The sequence below is a fragment of the Dermacentor variabilis genome, chromosome 8, assembly GCF_050947875.1.
Source record: "Dermacentor variabilis isolate Ectoservices chromosome 8, ASM5094787v1, whole genome shotgun sequence".
NCBI lineage: Eukaryota > Metazoa > Arthropoda > Arachnida > Ixodida > Ixodidae > Dermacentor > Dermacentor variabilis.
The window spans coordinates 139447292-139464958 of NC_134575.1; the positions used below are offsets into that span (position 1 = coordinate 139447292).

A 17667-nucleotide genomic window follows, 5' to 3' on the forward strand; every position below is an offset into this window, starting at 1 on the left:
CTGTGCCGCTCGGGAACAATGGGATGAGAAGGTGGCGCAGCCGTCGTGCCGGCGCCGTTCGGGCACAATGGGAAGAGAAGGTGGCGCATACGTCGTGTCGGCGCCGGTCAGACCCCCTCGCTTCACAGTTGGGGGAGCTCCTCTCCCCGGCTGCCGCGCTTCGACAAGCGTGGGCACCAACATGCACATACACACACACACGCACACGAAGACACGTGGCATTGGAACATGCCTGGACGCGCTTGGCGGGGAGGCGTAGCGGCGGCGCCGAACGGGCCAAAATGTCTGCCGCTTTGAACGAAGCCCCGGCGTCCGTTGCATCCGCGCCGGCTATACCGCGCGTCGTAGGCGAAACGTAACAGGACGCTCGTAACATCCATCCATCCATCCGTGCCGCGAGGATGCACGACGCCTTCCGCCATTGCCAGCGTCTCGTTCACGCATTAGAGCGACGTGTGTGGCAGTTTCTATCTTCGTTATATTGAACGGATAATTAAACTGCCTGATGCCTTTAAGTAGGCCTACTTCAAGGGCAAGCGCGACCGCTTGTTACCCGGTATAACTAACGTCGCCTGTGAGCTGACTCGTACAGCGTGTCATTATCGAGCTCGCATGCGGGGAGAAGTCTCCGGCGCGCGGGCTGCCAGTGTTGGTGCGCGCCTGGTATGCGGACTGCGCAGGGAGGTACGCGCACGGACTGCGAGTGGCCGGCCACTGATGTCATCTCGGCGGGCGCGCTCCAATTAGGCCGGACGGCGGCTATAATCTGCGCCAACGATGCGCCCCGCGCTGCAGTCTCGTTAGGATTACCGTCTCGTCGACGCATTCCAGCTCCTCGCGTTGTTCAGCCACAGCGTGAGCGGCCCCGCGCCGGGGTTTCAGCCTCCGCTACGCTCTTTGCTCGGTCGCACGCTACACTATGTATTGGCGGCGGGGAGTTACGGAGTCGCCGTCTGTCGGAAGCGCCTCCCTTGCGTAGTATGAGGGATCACGCGGCGCGCTCTTCATAGGTTTGGCTTACGGTGCTCAATAAAAACACCATGCGGCAACCCTGCTTCAGATTTCTTTAAGTACTCTCAAAACGAGGGAAGTTTCTTACTGTCGAAATAATAATCTTGGGCAGACTGAAAGCACAGAATCGTTTACAGACGCCATATCTTTACCGAATATGTAGCGTGAACGCCACTGCGCGCGGTCGCCGCGATGGAGTCTCCCGTACCGGCTTGCGTGAAAGGTCGGCAATCGCTGAGCACGAACTGTGTGAAATATGTTCTTACGGTGGGGCGGTCTGTGTAACGAAACGGCGCATAACAGAACGAAGCCTCGATGCACGCAGCGATCGCACGGGTTCGCGGCGACCGACTGCGCGTCTGCATGCATGTCCGCGCACAATGTTTCGCTTTCACTGAGAGCGTTTTCGCACCGTGCTGTGAGCTTAGGCCGAAGCATATGAGCATTTGACAGTCCACAAGCAACCATTGTCGCGTGGACATTATTAGAGCTGTTCAAAGGCAATTTCGTTTTAACAAGAGATTTCGACGCCTACAGCGACTGTGATGTGCCGTCGCGACGATTAAATATTTTTTTTCTTCTAAATTCTCGGACTTTTCAATATTATTTCTCGCGCCGCCTCGCACTGTATATGTTTGTCGTTCTTCTCAGCGTGCGATTTCCCTCTGCTTCTTTTTCGTAATCCAGTACGTTAATTCATGACACAAACATGACCATATGCCACGCCTTAATTTACTGTGCTTCTTACCACTCCCTTTCCGTTACAGTGAACTCGCCAGTGTCTAGCATCAACAAGTTCATAGACCAAACCACCGTGACATTGGCCGGGCAGCGGGCGCGGGCGAGCGTCTCAGTGCGCGTTTTCTGCTACTCGCCGAACATCGCGCAGTCCCGGCGCCGTGGCAGAAATATTCCTCGCGACTGTGCTTGCTACATACCCGAGTTGTAGCCGATGGCTCTCTGCCGGTTCTAAGTTTCGCGAGCCCAGCTTCACGCAGCTCTTTGCCCTGTGGCTACGTTTGAATAAGGCTGGCGCCAGGCTCCGTTGCGTACTTCCGGCACTGCGGCACGGAACAGTAGCCTACCATGCTGCACGCCTCCAAACGCAGCCACCACTTATTATATAGCGATTTCAAATGTTGTCAAGCAGACACCCAAGGCGGCAAAGCCTTACCACTCAATCACAACCGTAGTGCAGCTGGCACTTTAAACTTTCGTTTTCAGTTCGCTTCGGCGCTTCCAAAGGAGCCTACGCGGCCGCTGTGTCCACGTGATCCCTCATGCCACTTCATGCCGATGGTGGCGCCAGCGTTTCCAGTGGTGGAGCTCGGCCCCGAAAGCTTAACGCTGTTGCGTAATTCTCTCTTGCGTTCGCTCTTTCCTTCCCGCTGGTCATCGCTCCGCTGAGAGCGAGTGGCTCAGCGAAGGCTCTCAATTTCGGCACCGTCGATGCGATGGTGGCACATTGCTTCAATCGTTGTGCCAACGTCTGAAGGTGATAACACACGTTACTCGTTGTTGGCAAATCCACATAGATGGATGCGTCAGTTTTACTCGCCGAGATAGCCTTTCGGCGACTTCCGCCGTAGCCGCGGCGGCCGCATTTGCATGTAGGTGGAATGCAAAAAAAAAAGTCGTATATTTAGATTCCTTAGATTTAGGTGCTCGTTACAGAAACTCCCGGGTAGTCAAAATTGACGAGTCCCCAACTTCGACGTGCCTCGTAAATCGTGGGCTTGGCAGGTAAGACCCCTAATTTTATTTTTTAAAGCGTAAATTACGGCTCCTCGTAATGCGCACGACTTGTTCACTGCCTTCCGTATTTTCTTGCGCAAGTTATTCAGGGGAACTCTGGCGCTCGCTCCGATCGTTCAGGTACCGTCGTTGTGGTCTGGGCAGACCTAGTGGATTTTGCCTGGTATTCGTGCGTGTGCTTTCAGATATGTCCGTGGTCATCTAGCAATTTAACTGCGCACACGCCCTCGTTTTGTGCAGTATACTTTGGCCCCGCGGTGGTGAGTTCTTAAACGAGAACTGCAATTGCAGTGACGACATAAACGCAAAACTAATCAGCCGTCTGTGCAGCGGAGACATCTGCTTCGCTGCGTCCGTTCCTTTCCGTTGACGGAGTAAGCAGCTGGCGAGCCGCGGTACTTGCTAGGTCGTGACCGGCGGCGTATACTGCCACAGAACGCCCGTGTAAACTTAGAGAAGGGAAACTGTATACCTTCCACAGTGCAACGGAAATAAGAGTAGCGGTGGCGCGTTGTGGACTAAAGTATCCGACCGAGAGTATACGCTTATAAAATCTAAACGAATATCACCATCGTTACGTAGTGGTCAATATGGCCGCTGAGGTAGCCGCTGAATGAATGAATATGTGTTTTTTATTGGCACAAGGGCCAGGTATGGCCAAAGAGCGCCGTGCCAGTGTTAATGACATCGCAGTGGAGTGATGAATTCTATAAAGTTGATGTGACGTGGCTGTAAAGGGGCCTAAAAAAACAGTCGTTGAGAGGTGCGCAAAATCTACGTGTAATAAGATTATGGCGATGACTAATGACATGTACTATGAGCCTTAAAGTACAGTGCGAAAAATGAACGAGAAGAAAGGGGGTTAACCGAGGGGCCCGATTTTTATTAGTCATATCATGAGAAGCCAACAAACACAGACACCAAGGACAACATAGGGGAAATTACTTGTACTTAATAAATGGAATGAAGAAACGATAATGGAAATTAAAGTGGATGAAAAAACAACTTGCCGCAGGTGGGAACCGAACCCGAATGCGAAGGTTGTGGGTTCGGTTCCCACCTGCGGCAAGTTGTTTTTTCACCCACTTTAATTTCCATTAATTTATCGTTTCTTCATTCCATTTATTAAGTACAAGTAATTTCCCCTATGTTGTCTTTGGTGTCTGTGTTTGTTGGCTTCTCATAGTGCGAAAAATGATGCGATATACAAAACTTGTCAGATGCAAAGATTGGCCACAGCGCTACGACCTCACCAGAGCCCTTGAGACACAAGGGCCTGGAGGCATGTGCTATACGAAACAACTATATCACAGCGGCATCCTCTCAAGAGAGGAAGCGCTACGAATGTATGCTCCTAATGACATGTAGGGCAACATCATTCAAGAAACCGAGGACTGCTTTGGCGTTAAGCGTTTCTTTGCCAAGAAACATAGCCGGTTGAAGTGGGATACAATAGCGGTATGCCAGAGGAAAATGTTTCTCTCAGCTCCGGCTTCCCGACACTCCAGTAGAACGTGGACAGCGTTCAGCCTGTCCCCGCATCTACCACAAGTTGGAGGTTCATTTCCAGAAAGTAGAAAATGATGGGTCCCAAATGTGTGCCCTATTCTGAGTCGACAGATTAGGACATCTGTTCGCCGTGATTTTGTTGCGGAGGGTCAAAAACCTAACTGTGGCTTTATGACGTGCAGTTTATTTGTTTCTGCGTTCGACATGCGTTGCCAGTGGTTTCGCAGTTTCCTTCGCAAGAAAGGCTTCAGATCTGTGACAGGGACAGCAGCTGTAGTATTAACAGCCTGTGATGCAATTGACGTGGCCATCTGATCCGCCAGAACGTTACCCTCGATTCCCCTATGGCCAGGTACCCAGCATATAATGATATGATGGTTAGCTAGATAAGCTTTACACAGATCGGAATAGGGCTGAATAAGTACGGGATGTTTATGCTTACAGATTGACATCAAGGCCTTCACGACATTTAGGAAGTCTGTATATATAACTGCTTTTTGGAGTTTTGATTTCGTGCTTTACAGCCGACGATAGTGCGTAGGCCTCGGCCGTAAAGATGCTTGTTTCCGGATGCAGGACATCGGATTCCGAGAAGTATGGACCGAGGGGCTGCATAGGGCACCCCGGCATGTGACTTGGAAGCGTCTGTGTAGAACTCTATGCACGAGTGCTTGTATTGAAGCTCTAGGAAATGCATTCGGATTTTGACCTCTGGAGCGTGCATTGTAACTTCTAGAAAGGATACGTCACATTCTACCACCTGCCACTCCCAAGGAGGCAGGCGGTACGCTTGGTTGGATGCGTTAAGCGATGCTCGAGCAGTGGGACATGCATTTCAACGCTGAGCTCCCTCACACGCAGCGAGAAACAGAGGCACGATTACGGAAAGGTTTAGCACACGTCATATCGTTAGCGGTATTAAAACATGGATGTTCATGATCTTCAGGAAATATGCGAGGCTGATGTAAGTTCTCTGCAGGTGGAGTGACCACTCATTTGAGTCTGCGTATAAGCTTTCAATAGGGCTTGTCCTGAAAGTGCCAGTGACTACTCGGATACCTCAGTGGTGGTGCAGGATCCAGCATCTTCAGCGCGCTCGGAACGGCAGAGTTGTGTACAGCACCACCATAGTCCAATCGTGGTCGAATCAGGCTCTTATAAAGATTCATCAAACACTTCCTGTCGCTACGTTGTGTGGGACAGAATTTGCGATAGGTACATTGTTTTTATACATTCTTCTTTAACATATATAATGTGTGCAATGAAAGTAAGCCTGGAGTCGAGTATTATACCTAGAAATTTATGCTCTTTGTTGACAGGTATTTGTTGGCCACACAGTTCTACACTAGAATCTGGTACCAGGCCTCTATTTCTTGTAAAATGTACACAAGAAACTTTGTGGGGGTTGATTTTGAATCCGTTTTCGTCTGCCTATTTGGACACCTTGTTCAAGCCCTGCTGTACCTGTCTCTCGCATACTGCGAGGTTACAGGATTTCAAGCCGATTTGCAACAAATGACGTTGCAACATACGTTGAAACAAATGACAGCGTTGCAAATACGTTGCGACAAATGACAGCGTGATTGAGATCTTTGACTGGCCGTTGCATATGTACAAAAATGTAAACAAGGCTCTTGAATGACAGTTTCATTAACATATTTGTTCTCAACTTATTCATTTCAGAGCCTTTACATTTTTCGTATGAGGGGCATGCACTGCTTTGGTGGTTTCGAACTGATATAGTTCTAAAATTCGTGTGACATTTTCTTTACTTATTATGTAGACAGAAATCATGGAAGCAATAATATCAGTTATTTCGGGCTCAACTTTTGGGACATATAAGTATATTTTTTGAAGAAAAATTGGAGGACGCTTAAGCTTCGCCTTCAAGAGTGGAACGCGACAGCGTTCCCGTCGACCCGCCAAGGGGTGTAAGACAATGGGCTACGGCGCAGCGACTACGCGCCCCGCATCGGACGCGGTGAGCGTCGAGCAACGCAGCGTTCGGCGCGACAACGAAATGTGTGCCTGAGCAAGCGACGCACGCCTGAGCCTTAGAAACAGCTCGTTTCTAAGGCAACACCGCGTTCACTAGAGGCGCTTTTATACCACTTTGAAGCATCGAACTCGAAAAAAAAAAACTCGTGGCTCAGTGGTAACGTCTCCGTCTCACACTCCGGAGACCCTGGTTCGATTCCCACCCAGCCCATCTTGCAAGTTATTTTTTATTCATGAAGTGCCTGCCGTGATTTATCGCTCACGGCCAACGCCGCCGACACCGGCTTTTCTGCGACACGAGCTCCTTAACGCTGTCGCGTTAATACATATTTCACTTGTCTTGACAGTGCGTAGCGTTCAAGAATTCGTTTGCAGCATCTTTGGCAATGGCAGTGCAGTTATTATTCATATATTGGATTCTTCTACAAATTCTATAAGGAGGACGCCGAGCTACAATGTGAGACCCCCCCCCCCCGAACTAAATTTCTGGCTACGCCACCGATGACTGCAGATATCTTTATGATGTCGCCAGGCGACCGAAAGGCCGCAACTGGCAAAAAAAAAAAAACATCAGACAAGGAAGCTTAGAACTGAGGTTTAACAGCGCGAAAAAGACAAGGACACCAGGAAGTATGAACCAACTAGCCCTCATCAAGATCTTGCTAAGGAAGTTTATACATTGTTTATTATCAATGGTGAATGAAGCAGTACATGCTCGCAATTTTCGTACAGGTCAGCTGGACTCAATGCTGTTAGTCACTAAGTTTACAATATGCAGAAACATAGATTGACATCTATTGAATGGAATTGGAAGCTGAAAGCCAACGAAGTTTTCTCATCGTGTTCGGCGTGTCGTTAAATTAGGGAGAGCGAAGCTTCAGACAATATTTATGCCGGGCTACCCTTGTACTTGTAGTTACGTACAGTGATGCTTGATGCGTTTCATACTATACGTATATTGTCTGCTTTCGACGATTTCAGTTAGATTAAAAAAGAAACATAGTGCCCGGCAAATATTTACTGTCGCCTAAATAAGACCGAGCTGCAATATCCCATTGTTTTCATAACACATTGGGTGTAGGCACGTAGTGCAGTAGGGGAAAAAAAAAGAACGGTACGCTAATTTTACTGCACATATTGCCTGCTCTTGACACTTCTGCTGCACATTTGGTGTTCAGGTGCGGCAGTAAATGCTTTGACACCAGTGGAGTGCTGGCAAGGCACGTTATGGAAACAACAGTGCTAGCACGCACTTCTGCAAATGTTGTGATTAAACAAGGACACTAAATAAACATTTAAGCTAGCCCAATTAATGCTCACGGAGCCTTGGAAAATGCAAATTTACGGTTTCATGCTGAAAAAACATCTCGGTTTGCGTATTCAAACAAGGAAAAAGGTTGCAAGGAGATGAACACTTCAACTTAGAAACAGAGGTGAGCAAGGGAAGCCTCAGCCTGGAGCCAATGTATCAGCAAGTTACATGTTTGTGAGGACGAAGACAAGTTCCCACGCTGAGGCTTCCCATACTCGTCCACTGTTGTTTGGCCGAAAGCTGAGCTGAACTTGCTCCGAGCATATTTCCGAAAAACGTTTTGAGGACACACTGTGCTCAAGTTTGCCATCTGTTGTTTGTCTTGTCTGTTTGAGAAGTGCTGAACAGGCCGATTGTGGGAACATGCCTTTTCTAGCTACCTATCACGGTGCAGGGCTAGCCCAGTTATTGCTTTCACGCAAACTGTACACGAACCATTTGTAATTAACCAATGTAAAATAGTGCCCCTATCTATACCTAATTCTAATCCTAGCACCTGCCATCCTAACATGCGCTTAGATTTCATGTCATTTAAATATCTTGCTGTACACATTACAAATAACGTAAAGTGGACCAATAACATAACGTACGTCATTAGCAACGCTTATCATATGCTCGGGTACCTACGGTGCAACTTTTTCAGTGCACCGTCTGGCTTAAAGCTACACCTTTACCAGACAAATACGTTCGAAACTTGAGTATGCATCTGCAATACGGGATCGCAGTGGCGTTACTTGTAGCAAAAATAAGTCTACTCGTTTCATTATAATTATAACCGTATTGTGAGTATAACCTCAATGAAAACTAACCTAGCGCTTGTTCCAGTAGCTAACCGCCGTAACGTTGCCCGTCTTTCGCTATTTCGCAAAACATTTCCATCACATGACACGTTGACTTCATACTGCGGTCTCGGTACATTTCAAACCGCGTCGACCATCACAGTAAGGTACGAATTGATTCATGTTACAGTCTTTCAATCTTTCATTCCCCGTACATCTCCAGGAATGTAACTATCTTCCCTTAAGTGTCGTAGCCATCACCGATAAGAAACGTTTTGTAAAGCTGCAGCCAACATTGTATAATCAGGATACTTATTATATTACCAGAACTCACTGCACTTGTTTGTTTGCTTTACTCTACTACTTTGTAACCACTCACCTCTTTTAATATAGAATATAAATGAGCAGTGACTGCCAGATTCAGTCAACATGAAGTAGGATTTCCTCAAAATTGCATTGGGTGCATTTGATCGTTTTAAAATTTGTTTCGCATTTTCATGTAACAAATTGTTGTGAGTGAGCATGTGGCACCTGGTGGGAATGCCCGTCAAGCTGATTTGCAGAGAGCAGATGACTGAGTTCGTGCATTAGCAAGTTCGCTAATTGTTTCTGTTCTCGTCGTCATGGCTATAACGAATTGAAAAGGAACAAGTTGGCACTAAACATGTTACTTCTGCAGTTGTCATAAAATGGCCTTAGATGCAAGTGAGCTTGCATGTAAATTTTTAGCATTCCAGGTTGGTACGATACAAAACTGTAGGCTGCTGCTTTCCCGATACGGCTCACACCCCTCTGTCTGGTAAACTTGCGAACGTTTCACTGTGAGGCACATAGTTCAAGAGGACCTGTTGTCATTATGCTGACCGTTGAGCTTCTTATGGCTTGGCGTGAACAGCTTGCAAACCAATAATCTCTTGAAGGAGCGTAAGTTTGGGCATGTCGGTATTCCATAACGCTTACGTTTTTAGCGCACGAAAAGGGACGAGAGGCAGAAGTGCGCTGTGTCCGCCTCGCACTTCTGTCTCTCGTCCCTTTTCGTGCGCTGAAAACTTAAAAGTTCTGTAATAATCTCTGTTGGTCCGTCTTCCTGAAAAGAGAAATGATGAAGCCTTGACAAACATGCAAGCAAAATATTGTGAAGCGGAAGTTAGTCAAATAAATCAACAAATTATGGTTCTAGTTGAAGTGTTCAGAAGCATACCTTGTGAGGACTTTGGCTCCTTAATGTAACTTCCAGTGGTGACACATTCACTGCTGTCTAGAGACTATAAATAGAGTCCAAAGGGATCAGCAAACGGCAGCAGCGTCTTGGAGGCTGGAGTCGAAAGAAAAGAGCCTCAATTGCTGTGGTGTAAATGTGAGTGAGTTTGTGTGATCCATGTATCGGTAAGAACTGTGCACAAAGCGCTCCATGACAGAAAAGCGCACAAACACAACACTGTCTCGCGTGTGCGTTCCTTTCAACGGTGTCGTTGTGTGGGCTGCACGCAGTGAACCCTCAACAAGATGACAATTTTTTCTACAAAATACTAGGCACTAAACACAGTCATTTCATTGTCTCAAGTGCAATTAATCTAAATGTATCACCGGAAGTATATTTGCCACTACTGTGCAATAAATTTATCGCAGTTTACCCTTTGTGCAGAAACAGGCAAAACTATATTATTTGCGCTCTACTCCGTGTTAGGAATTTTAGGAAAGTGGCAAAATAACAAGAGCTTCGTTTGAAATGCCTTTAAAGAGCAGTGTTTACAATTAATATTACCTTCCACTTTTAAGAAATGGCTACAGGAATATGTTTTCTCCACCTTCCTTGCAAATAAATTCAAAGTTGAGCATGTGAAGCTGTGCTTTTGACGCACTGATGCACGCGTCCAGAGGCTGAAAGGTTAACCGGCTTTCCTGTGTAGCCTCCAAACAGACTGTGCTAAGTTCCAGCGATGAATTATCACGCTAGCTAGCACATTTTTTTGTTTCAAGCAACACGTCATTATGCGGCCAGACGCGGCAGATCGCTAACGATGGAAGCCGTGGAGCCGTTATGCCACTGAAACGCCGCAGCCGATGAAATTCAGCGTCTTTAAACACGTCCGCTTGGTGCCGGCTATAGAATGTTCGACGCATAAACGCGCTGATATATCATTGTCATCTAATTGAAACGAACCTGCGTGATGCTGCTTAAAGGAAACGACCACACCGTTCGCAAATAGCACCACCGTACAATTCGAATCGATAAACGGCACGAACTGCAATCGATACCACTTGGCTGCTGCTTATCACACTTCAGTGAAATCTCCTGAACTTTTATTCAAGTAATAAAGCACAAATGTTAATAAGTCCAATAAAACAATGGTTCGCTTATTCGTAAAACAATGACATGTTAACTATGTTTCTCGGTTATTATATGTACATTTGTAAACCAAATGGATGGATGGATGGATGTTATGAGCGTCCCATTCGGAATGGGGCCGTGGGTTGCGCCACCAAGCTCTTGCTATTATACTGCCTAATGTCCTACCTACGCTAAACAATAAAAAAAGGAAAAGAAAGCACTATGAACTCCCACAACCAAATTTTCTGATCCCCTGTTGCGAACTGTGCTTTTGTACGTCTCCGTCTTTTGTCGTTTCCCTACTTTTCTTCCACCAATCCTCCAATCGCCTCTTACCAATCCCTATTGCGACCATGTTTACTTTTCCACTGCTCTTACTGAACCCAAGGGCTTCAAGGAGGCCAGTGGTGCCTAAACCGACCGCTGGGTAAATGTCTTCACATTCCAATAAAACATGCTCCATAGTTTCCCTAGCTTTACCGCAGCCAAGCACATGCTTCTTCCCTCTTACATCTCGCTTTATAGTGCGTGTTCTAAGGCATCCCGATCTCGCTTCGAAAAGTAATGAGCTTCCCTTTGAGTTATCATATCATTATCAAATGTTAAATACATCATTATACATCAATATACTATATCATTACATATATTATCAAACAGCCGCGTTGAGCGCCCCTAGCAAAGAAATTACGAAGTATGCGTACAGGTTACAGTAGCTCCACTTGCGCGCTTCATGCTGGCACGTGCCGCGGTTGGTTGTCCGCGCCCCCGGTGGCGGTCGCTGGAACCATAGTTTCCCGCTATGGCTGGCATAGTTTCCTACAAAAATTACTGTAGGAAACTCTGTGATGGCTGGAACTTGAGGGGTGTGCGGGGCCTGGTACTGCCGCGACCGAGCGACGCCGCACGCATCCTCTGGCAAGCGCCTTCCGCGTCCACTTGTGTTTGCTCTCCTCCTCCGGCGTGTCACCCACGTCTTCCTTCTTTCAGCGTGTCTCACGAGGGGTGCCCGCCGAGAAACATGGCGGCCCGGGGGTGATTTTTCGCTCGAGCTTGCCTCGGCGCTGCTGGAATGCCAGCCGTTTCCGCCCTTCGCTCGCTGCGCGGGGGTCGCTCGCGATTTCAGTCGTCGTCAAGCTGGTCGCTCCGGCGCGTTTTACCGACTGGTTACAGCAGCGGCGGTGGCGCGTCGAGCTCTCTCCGTTCTCTTTTTCTGCGTTCCGCTGCTTTTCTGTTAGCTTTTAGCTTTTTTTCTTCTCACTTAGGCCTTCCTGTCTCGCACGTTGGCACTTTGGCTTTGTTTTCTTACGTTCGGTTACAAATAGTTCCCGGGAGTTCTTTCGCCAGACGCCGTCGCTGCCCACTCTCGTTTCGCTTTCGTTCTTTTCTGAAGCAACCCCCCCATATTTTTTTTCGCCACCGACGTCGTTTCAGAGGGAGTGTTGCAGCTGTTGCGCTGCTGGCGCAAGCGTTTTCTGCAGTGGTCCGACACTGAACTGCCGCAATCTTGCGCTCGCTTCCAGAGACCGGATAACTTTTTTCATTAGGTGAGCTCACAGCTGTCGATCCACGTGGGCCGATGGCGCCTTGAGACTTGCGCCATACCAGAAGTGCATCGCCGATTGCGTCATCTTGCGCCAAAGCACTAATTTCGAATGAAGCTGCGAAATTGAGCAGGATGTGCTTGTTCAGTGGCAACCAGACAGCCCTTGGACATGCGTTGGCTAGCGCTTAGCCCTGCGGTCCGAGTCTCCGTTTCGGCGTCTTTGGACTGTGGTTGTGCATAATTGTAACTAGGCCACAAGAAAATCAAAAGCGATTTGTGCTACGCAGTGCATTACGAATCGAGAAGAAAGGGGGTTAACCGAGAGGCCCGATTTGTATTAGTCATATCATAAGAAGCCAACAAACACCGACAGTGCATTACGAATGCTTTATAAAAGCGTTTGCGTGTATGCAAACCAGCTAAATGTGATTTGAACTGGCGCTCATTTCATCGGGAAGGAAAGAACGAATAAGGCCGCACAGTTTGCTCAGCGTGTAGCTCGTCAGACTCGTTGTGTACGTTTCAGCCGTCGACATTGCTCCCTCATTGGCGCATCTGCCTCTGTTGCTAGCGCCGTGCGTGTGACGTTATATATCTATTTCGCATGTGCCGTCAGCTTACCATTTTCAGTGACCTAACATTCTCGGACCATGGCCCCCTTGCGTCGCAGGCTTACAAAGCGACGCGGGCACTGCTACGTTTCGTGAAAGCGACTGGCCTCACTGACCGATTGTAGGCCTGAAGTCACGGGCATCCGCACGTGCTCGCACCGATTCCTTCCCTCCTTTCTCCCCTTAAACCCTTCCCCCTGTTCAGGGTGCAAACCGGACGTGCGTCTGGTTGACATACCTTTCCTTCCTTCCTTTTCATCCTCCTCCGTTGGCGACAAATATCCAATGCATGGCAGCCGCAATCGTCGCTCGAATTTGCGCTGAGGCTACACTATATTCTGCCCGGCCACACCACACAAAATCAGGCTCTCGCCGTGGCAGGACGCAAGCAAAGGACGTGATGTTTCATGTTTAGTCGACCTCATAGCGGCCAAATTGTGGTCGTAATTAAACGTCCGGCGAAAGGCGCAGACGTCTGAAATCGCGTTCGCGGTGACGATGTTCAAGACGCGACTTGCGCAGATCGAGTCCAAAAATTTTAACACGCCGTCGTTCGGCGCACGAAATTGCCGTTTTACGCTGGCTTTATGGCGCCTGTGGCGGAACCGCGAATGAGCCCCAATATTCGAGCTTATTCCATATATGGGTCGACGACGCAGATCGGAAAGCCAATGGGCATTCTTTATCCCATTTTTGTTTTCAAAAAATATCTTGGAGCTTTTTGTTGGCAAGAGGTAATGGCAAACGTGCAATGTATAAGACACTTTACATTTATTCTGGGGTATTCTGCTATCTCGACTGAAGGTCGCCGAGAATAAAAAATTGCCAGAGGGCACTACACGAGTGGCGCGTACGGGTGTCGTTCGTGGTGGTCACTGGGAATACTTCTCGTTCGTTGCGCACGAATGCCTTCATTTAGCTGAATTTAGACGTTTACCTAACCGGTGAGATACCAATGAAAAGGTTATGGATGACGTTGACAAATGAACGATGTCGGCATTTAAAACAACCTGGGAGTCGTGAAGACACTTTCTTAAAGAGAAAGAAAGCGCGGGAAATAAATAAAAAAGAACGAAAAAAAGAAACCGCTGTGACCGCCCTTCTGCGCACCAAAGATTGCGTCCATCTTTACGCAAACAGGGGCAACGAGCGGTCCCACTTTTTTCTCGGCAGGTCTTGGCGCGCGTCTTCGGTCCACACGCGAATTCCTGTAGCCGTTCGCTCTCTGAACCGTTACAATTATATGTATTACTGATGCGCGGACGCGTTCGTTGTCACGTGGACTTCGAAAAAATATTCAGGCTTTATTTTTATTGCAAAAGAAGGACCACACATGACCCAGGTCGCTATATGCATTGTTATCGGTCATTTCTCGATGTATTCCACAAGCTTTGTATTGGCACCTCATTGAATAAGTAAAGTAATAAATATTAGTTCACTAAAATTAAGCATTAGTTCCTTGTTCATAATGAAAAGAAAAACAACACTCGACTATCATAACGCAAGCCTATGAACGGAAAGCTCTCGGTTATTATTTTCTAGACCAGATCTAGTTGGCACATCCTGTATGCAATTTTATGGTGGTTTCTGAGAAACCTGTACGTGTTTCCTTGTAGCTTCATGTCACTCATGTGCATGACATTTATTCCCTGTGATGAATTTTGCTCGCCTTGCATGCTTCCGCAGAACTGATCTGCATAATGGTGTTCTTCAAAGTCAAATAAGGAACTCATTTTCTTCGTATGCCTGTATTTCATTCATATTGATCTTTACTAAGTTGCTCCAAGGCACCTATTTACTGCTCCGAAACGGACAATTCATGCTCCAAACCTGCTCCAAAGAGCAAAATTTGCTGCTCCCAGAGCTGCTCCAAAGCTTCCTTGGCCGCTTCCATTCCTGTATCAGCGACACTCTGCGTTAAGCCGAGCCATTTAGGGAGCTCTGGCAGTTCCGTTTACATCGCAGGGAACGCGGTACAGTCAACATACACACGAGCACATACACAAAGTAAGCACGGTTCATGACAAGGACGCGACAGTTTCGACGAAGGTGCTACGGAGTCCAGACCGAGTGCGCGAGTTCGCGTTTTATTTTCCCGCTGTATTTTTCTGCGACCTTCAACTATTAGGTAGCACCGTGCTAGTCGTGTGGACTCTTGTTTTATCAAGGATAACTGAACGCAGAAGCTACTAGCGTCTTCGGCATTCCCGGTATAGTGGGAATGCCGTGGTAGCAATTGTGCCGTGGTAGCACGATGAGTGGGATATGTAATAGAGGTGCGTATACAAGTGCCTCGAGTGGCTAGGCGCGCAATAATTTTGCTTGTACTCGTGGGCTTCTTTCACGCTGGGAAACACTCTTGCGTAGCACGTACTAAGCTACAGAACGCTGCATCGGGAGTTTTTCACGTTGCTCTACAATTTTCTCATTGACACTTTTCGTCTAACTATAATAATTGATGAGTTTATTAATTAAGGCTGATTATGTAATTAGGCGGAATGCAAGAAGCGACGGCAACCATTACCTTGGTTCTGTCCAGCTTAGTAGCATTTGCATATCTTTATATCTTTTAATCTCTTTACCGTTGGCCAGTGCATTAACCAGGAGGTGATTTTAGGCTACATGAGAAGGGCACGCTATTTACACATGAAATTCCTTCCCGTGGTACTCTTCAGTTTTTAGATGTCTTTAGTTTTGGACAAAAACCTCCCCTGTTGGTGGCATAGCCCACGTGCACAGAAGGAATTGCTGCCGTACGATTATTCAAAGTTAGTTAAAAGAGCTACGCGGCCCCCGAGTCTACTCTCGCGAAGTCTTGCCCTCGCGCGATGCAGGCTAGCAAACACATTGGCGAGGCTACACACACAGCCCGAGCTCGGTCGTAGGGGCGGTGCCATAAGCATTGCTCTCGAACGGAAGCAAAGCGCGTGCCCTGACCGAAAAGAAGGATGCAAACCCGCAGTGCTGCCATACGTCCACAAACTTTCCCACAACTCGAATAAAGTCGCATAGGTTTTCGGTGCCTGTTGTTCTCTCGGCGCCACGCGAGTTGGCTGGACTGTGTCCGCGCATTAGCGGCGTTGACAAAGTGTGCACGCGAGAAAAACCACGCCAGACCGTACGTGAAATGTGCGACGGGCGTTATATACGAGGTACCGCTGAAATGTGGCAAGTACCACGTGGGCCGAAAGGGGGGACGTGTCAACGATCGGGCACGGGAGCATTAATTGTCTATCAGGAACAACGGTATAGTGCGCACTTACCTGCGCACTGCATGGCTTGCTTGGCCGGCTGATGGGAGCCACTGCTGCGGGAAATTAAGATAATTGGCAGGAGTGGTGATTGGTTAGCAAGATAACTTTTGGAGGCATACCACATAAGGGAGAGACGCACGAGCTGCGTTAGTGATTCGTCTGTTTTTCTGATTGACAACGAGAGGCAGCTGTTAAAAAGGTCACTGTAATCGCTCTATAGACGGCACCGGTGTACGCATGCGCATCTGTTGGTTCAGTGCAAGCTCTGCTGTAAGAATAAAACAGTTCAAGTTCAGCTCTCGACCTATCGTTTCCTACTTTTCTTCCCAAGCCTTTATTCCCTGTTAGCGCAACAATGTATTCCTTAGATCTCAATCAATCCGCCCAGCCACAAGTGCTGCTCAAAGACATTGTGTGGGAAGCGTGTGGTTCAACCGGCGACCGCTGAATAGATTTGACATTCTTGCCGGTCCCTTAACTATTAGATGTAAAACCAGCTACATGTTTTCAGGAATTCAGATACGTCTTGCGGGGACTCGTGCGCGACTTAATTAACTCCGGCTTCCCCGTACAGCTGCTTTTACGGTGTTTCCTCTCCTTCGCGACGCAGCTATATAGGCCTGTGTTCGCACTTGTAAAATTGCCATCATCTCACCTGCCTTCATTTCATTGATTTCACCGCATTTCGCAACACCAACTATAGCTAATCCACCCTATCCTCTCATTTCATTAAATATTCCTAAAGCTTCTTAATTCTTCTGACAGCGTTCGTAATCGCCATCGACCTCCCCCTCCCTTCCACACACGTAACATATAAGGTGGCCACATCGAAAACTGATTATTCTGGCTCGGAACGCGATATATGCTCCTGAATCTGGGATCGTGGCCGACATTGACCGGTGAAAAGCGCCCCGCCGGCGTTCGCGTGTAACCGGCAGAGCAAGCGGTTGGAAGCTCGCCGATCGCCGTTTTCGTCTCCGATCGTTTTTACAGCCAAGCTCTATGTGCCTCTACCGTCCAAGGAAATTTTCGTGTCGTTGGCGTGGTAAGCAACAAGCTCCCCATACGTGGTCGATCCCGAAGATTGTGCGATGCCGGGCCGACCCGCGGCGGAGGTGAAGCAGGCGTTACGCACTCACCATACGTGGGCCGATCCCGAAGGTAGTGCAGTAAAGGCCTAGCCTCGCCGGAGGTGCAGTTCGCCATTAAGGCGCCCTCATGCACAGGTTCGCTGGTCGTCCTTTTTCGCAGAGGGGAATAGCATTGAGTTTCTTCCTTTAAATTGACCGCGCACAAGGGAATGCCGGCACTTGTGGATGGCGCCGGCTACTCGCGTTCTGCTATTTAGCAGGTGCGCCCCAGACGATGCAAAAGTTCGAAGCAAAAAGGTCAAATAAATAGTTGCCTAAATTAATTTCAAGAGCCGAGCCACGGCACAAATGGGCAAGATAAATGCTCCTGAGCAGTTCAGAAAACACAAAGGTTCTGTATATGAAAGCGCAAATGGCGTTTATCGTTAGTGCTGTGTTCTAAACACAGAACCGCCGAACGCGTGCACAACAG

The 17667-nt window shown here is 48.1% G+C and overlaps 1 protein-coding gene and 1 long non-coding RNA gene across 3 annotated transcripts in view; one reads left to right on the forward strand and one right to left on the reverse strand.

The window, feature by feature from the left end:
• LOC142590618 (MIF4G domain-containing protein-like) overlaps window positions 1-17667 on the forward strand; it is a 152912-nt gene that overhangs the window by 35995 nt on the left and 99250 nt on the right. The gene's annotated exons all lie outside the window — the stretch shown is intronic.
• Window positions 9368-11865, reverse strand: LOC142591305 (uncharacterized). Its single transcript, XR_012830455.1, has 3 exons — window positions 11398-11865; window positions 9566-9679; window positions 9368-9451 (listed from the first exon to the last, which is right to left on the reverse strand). It is a non-coding gene; the product is annotated as an uncharacterized LOC142591305 (long non-coding RNA).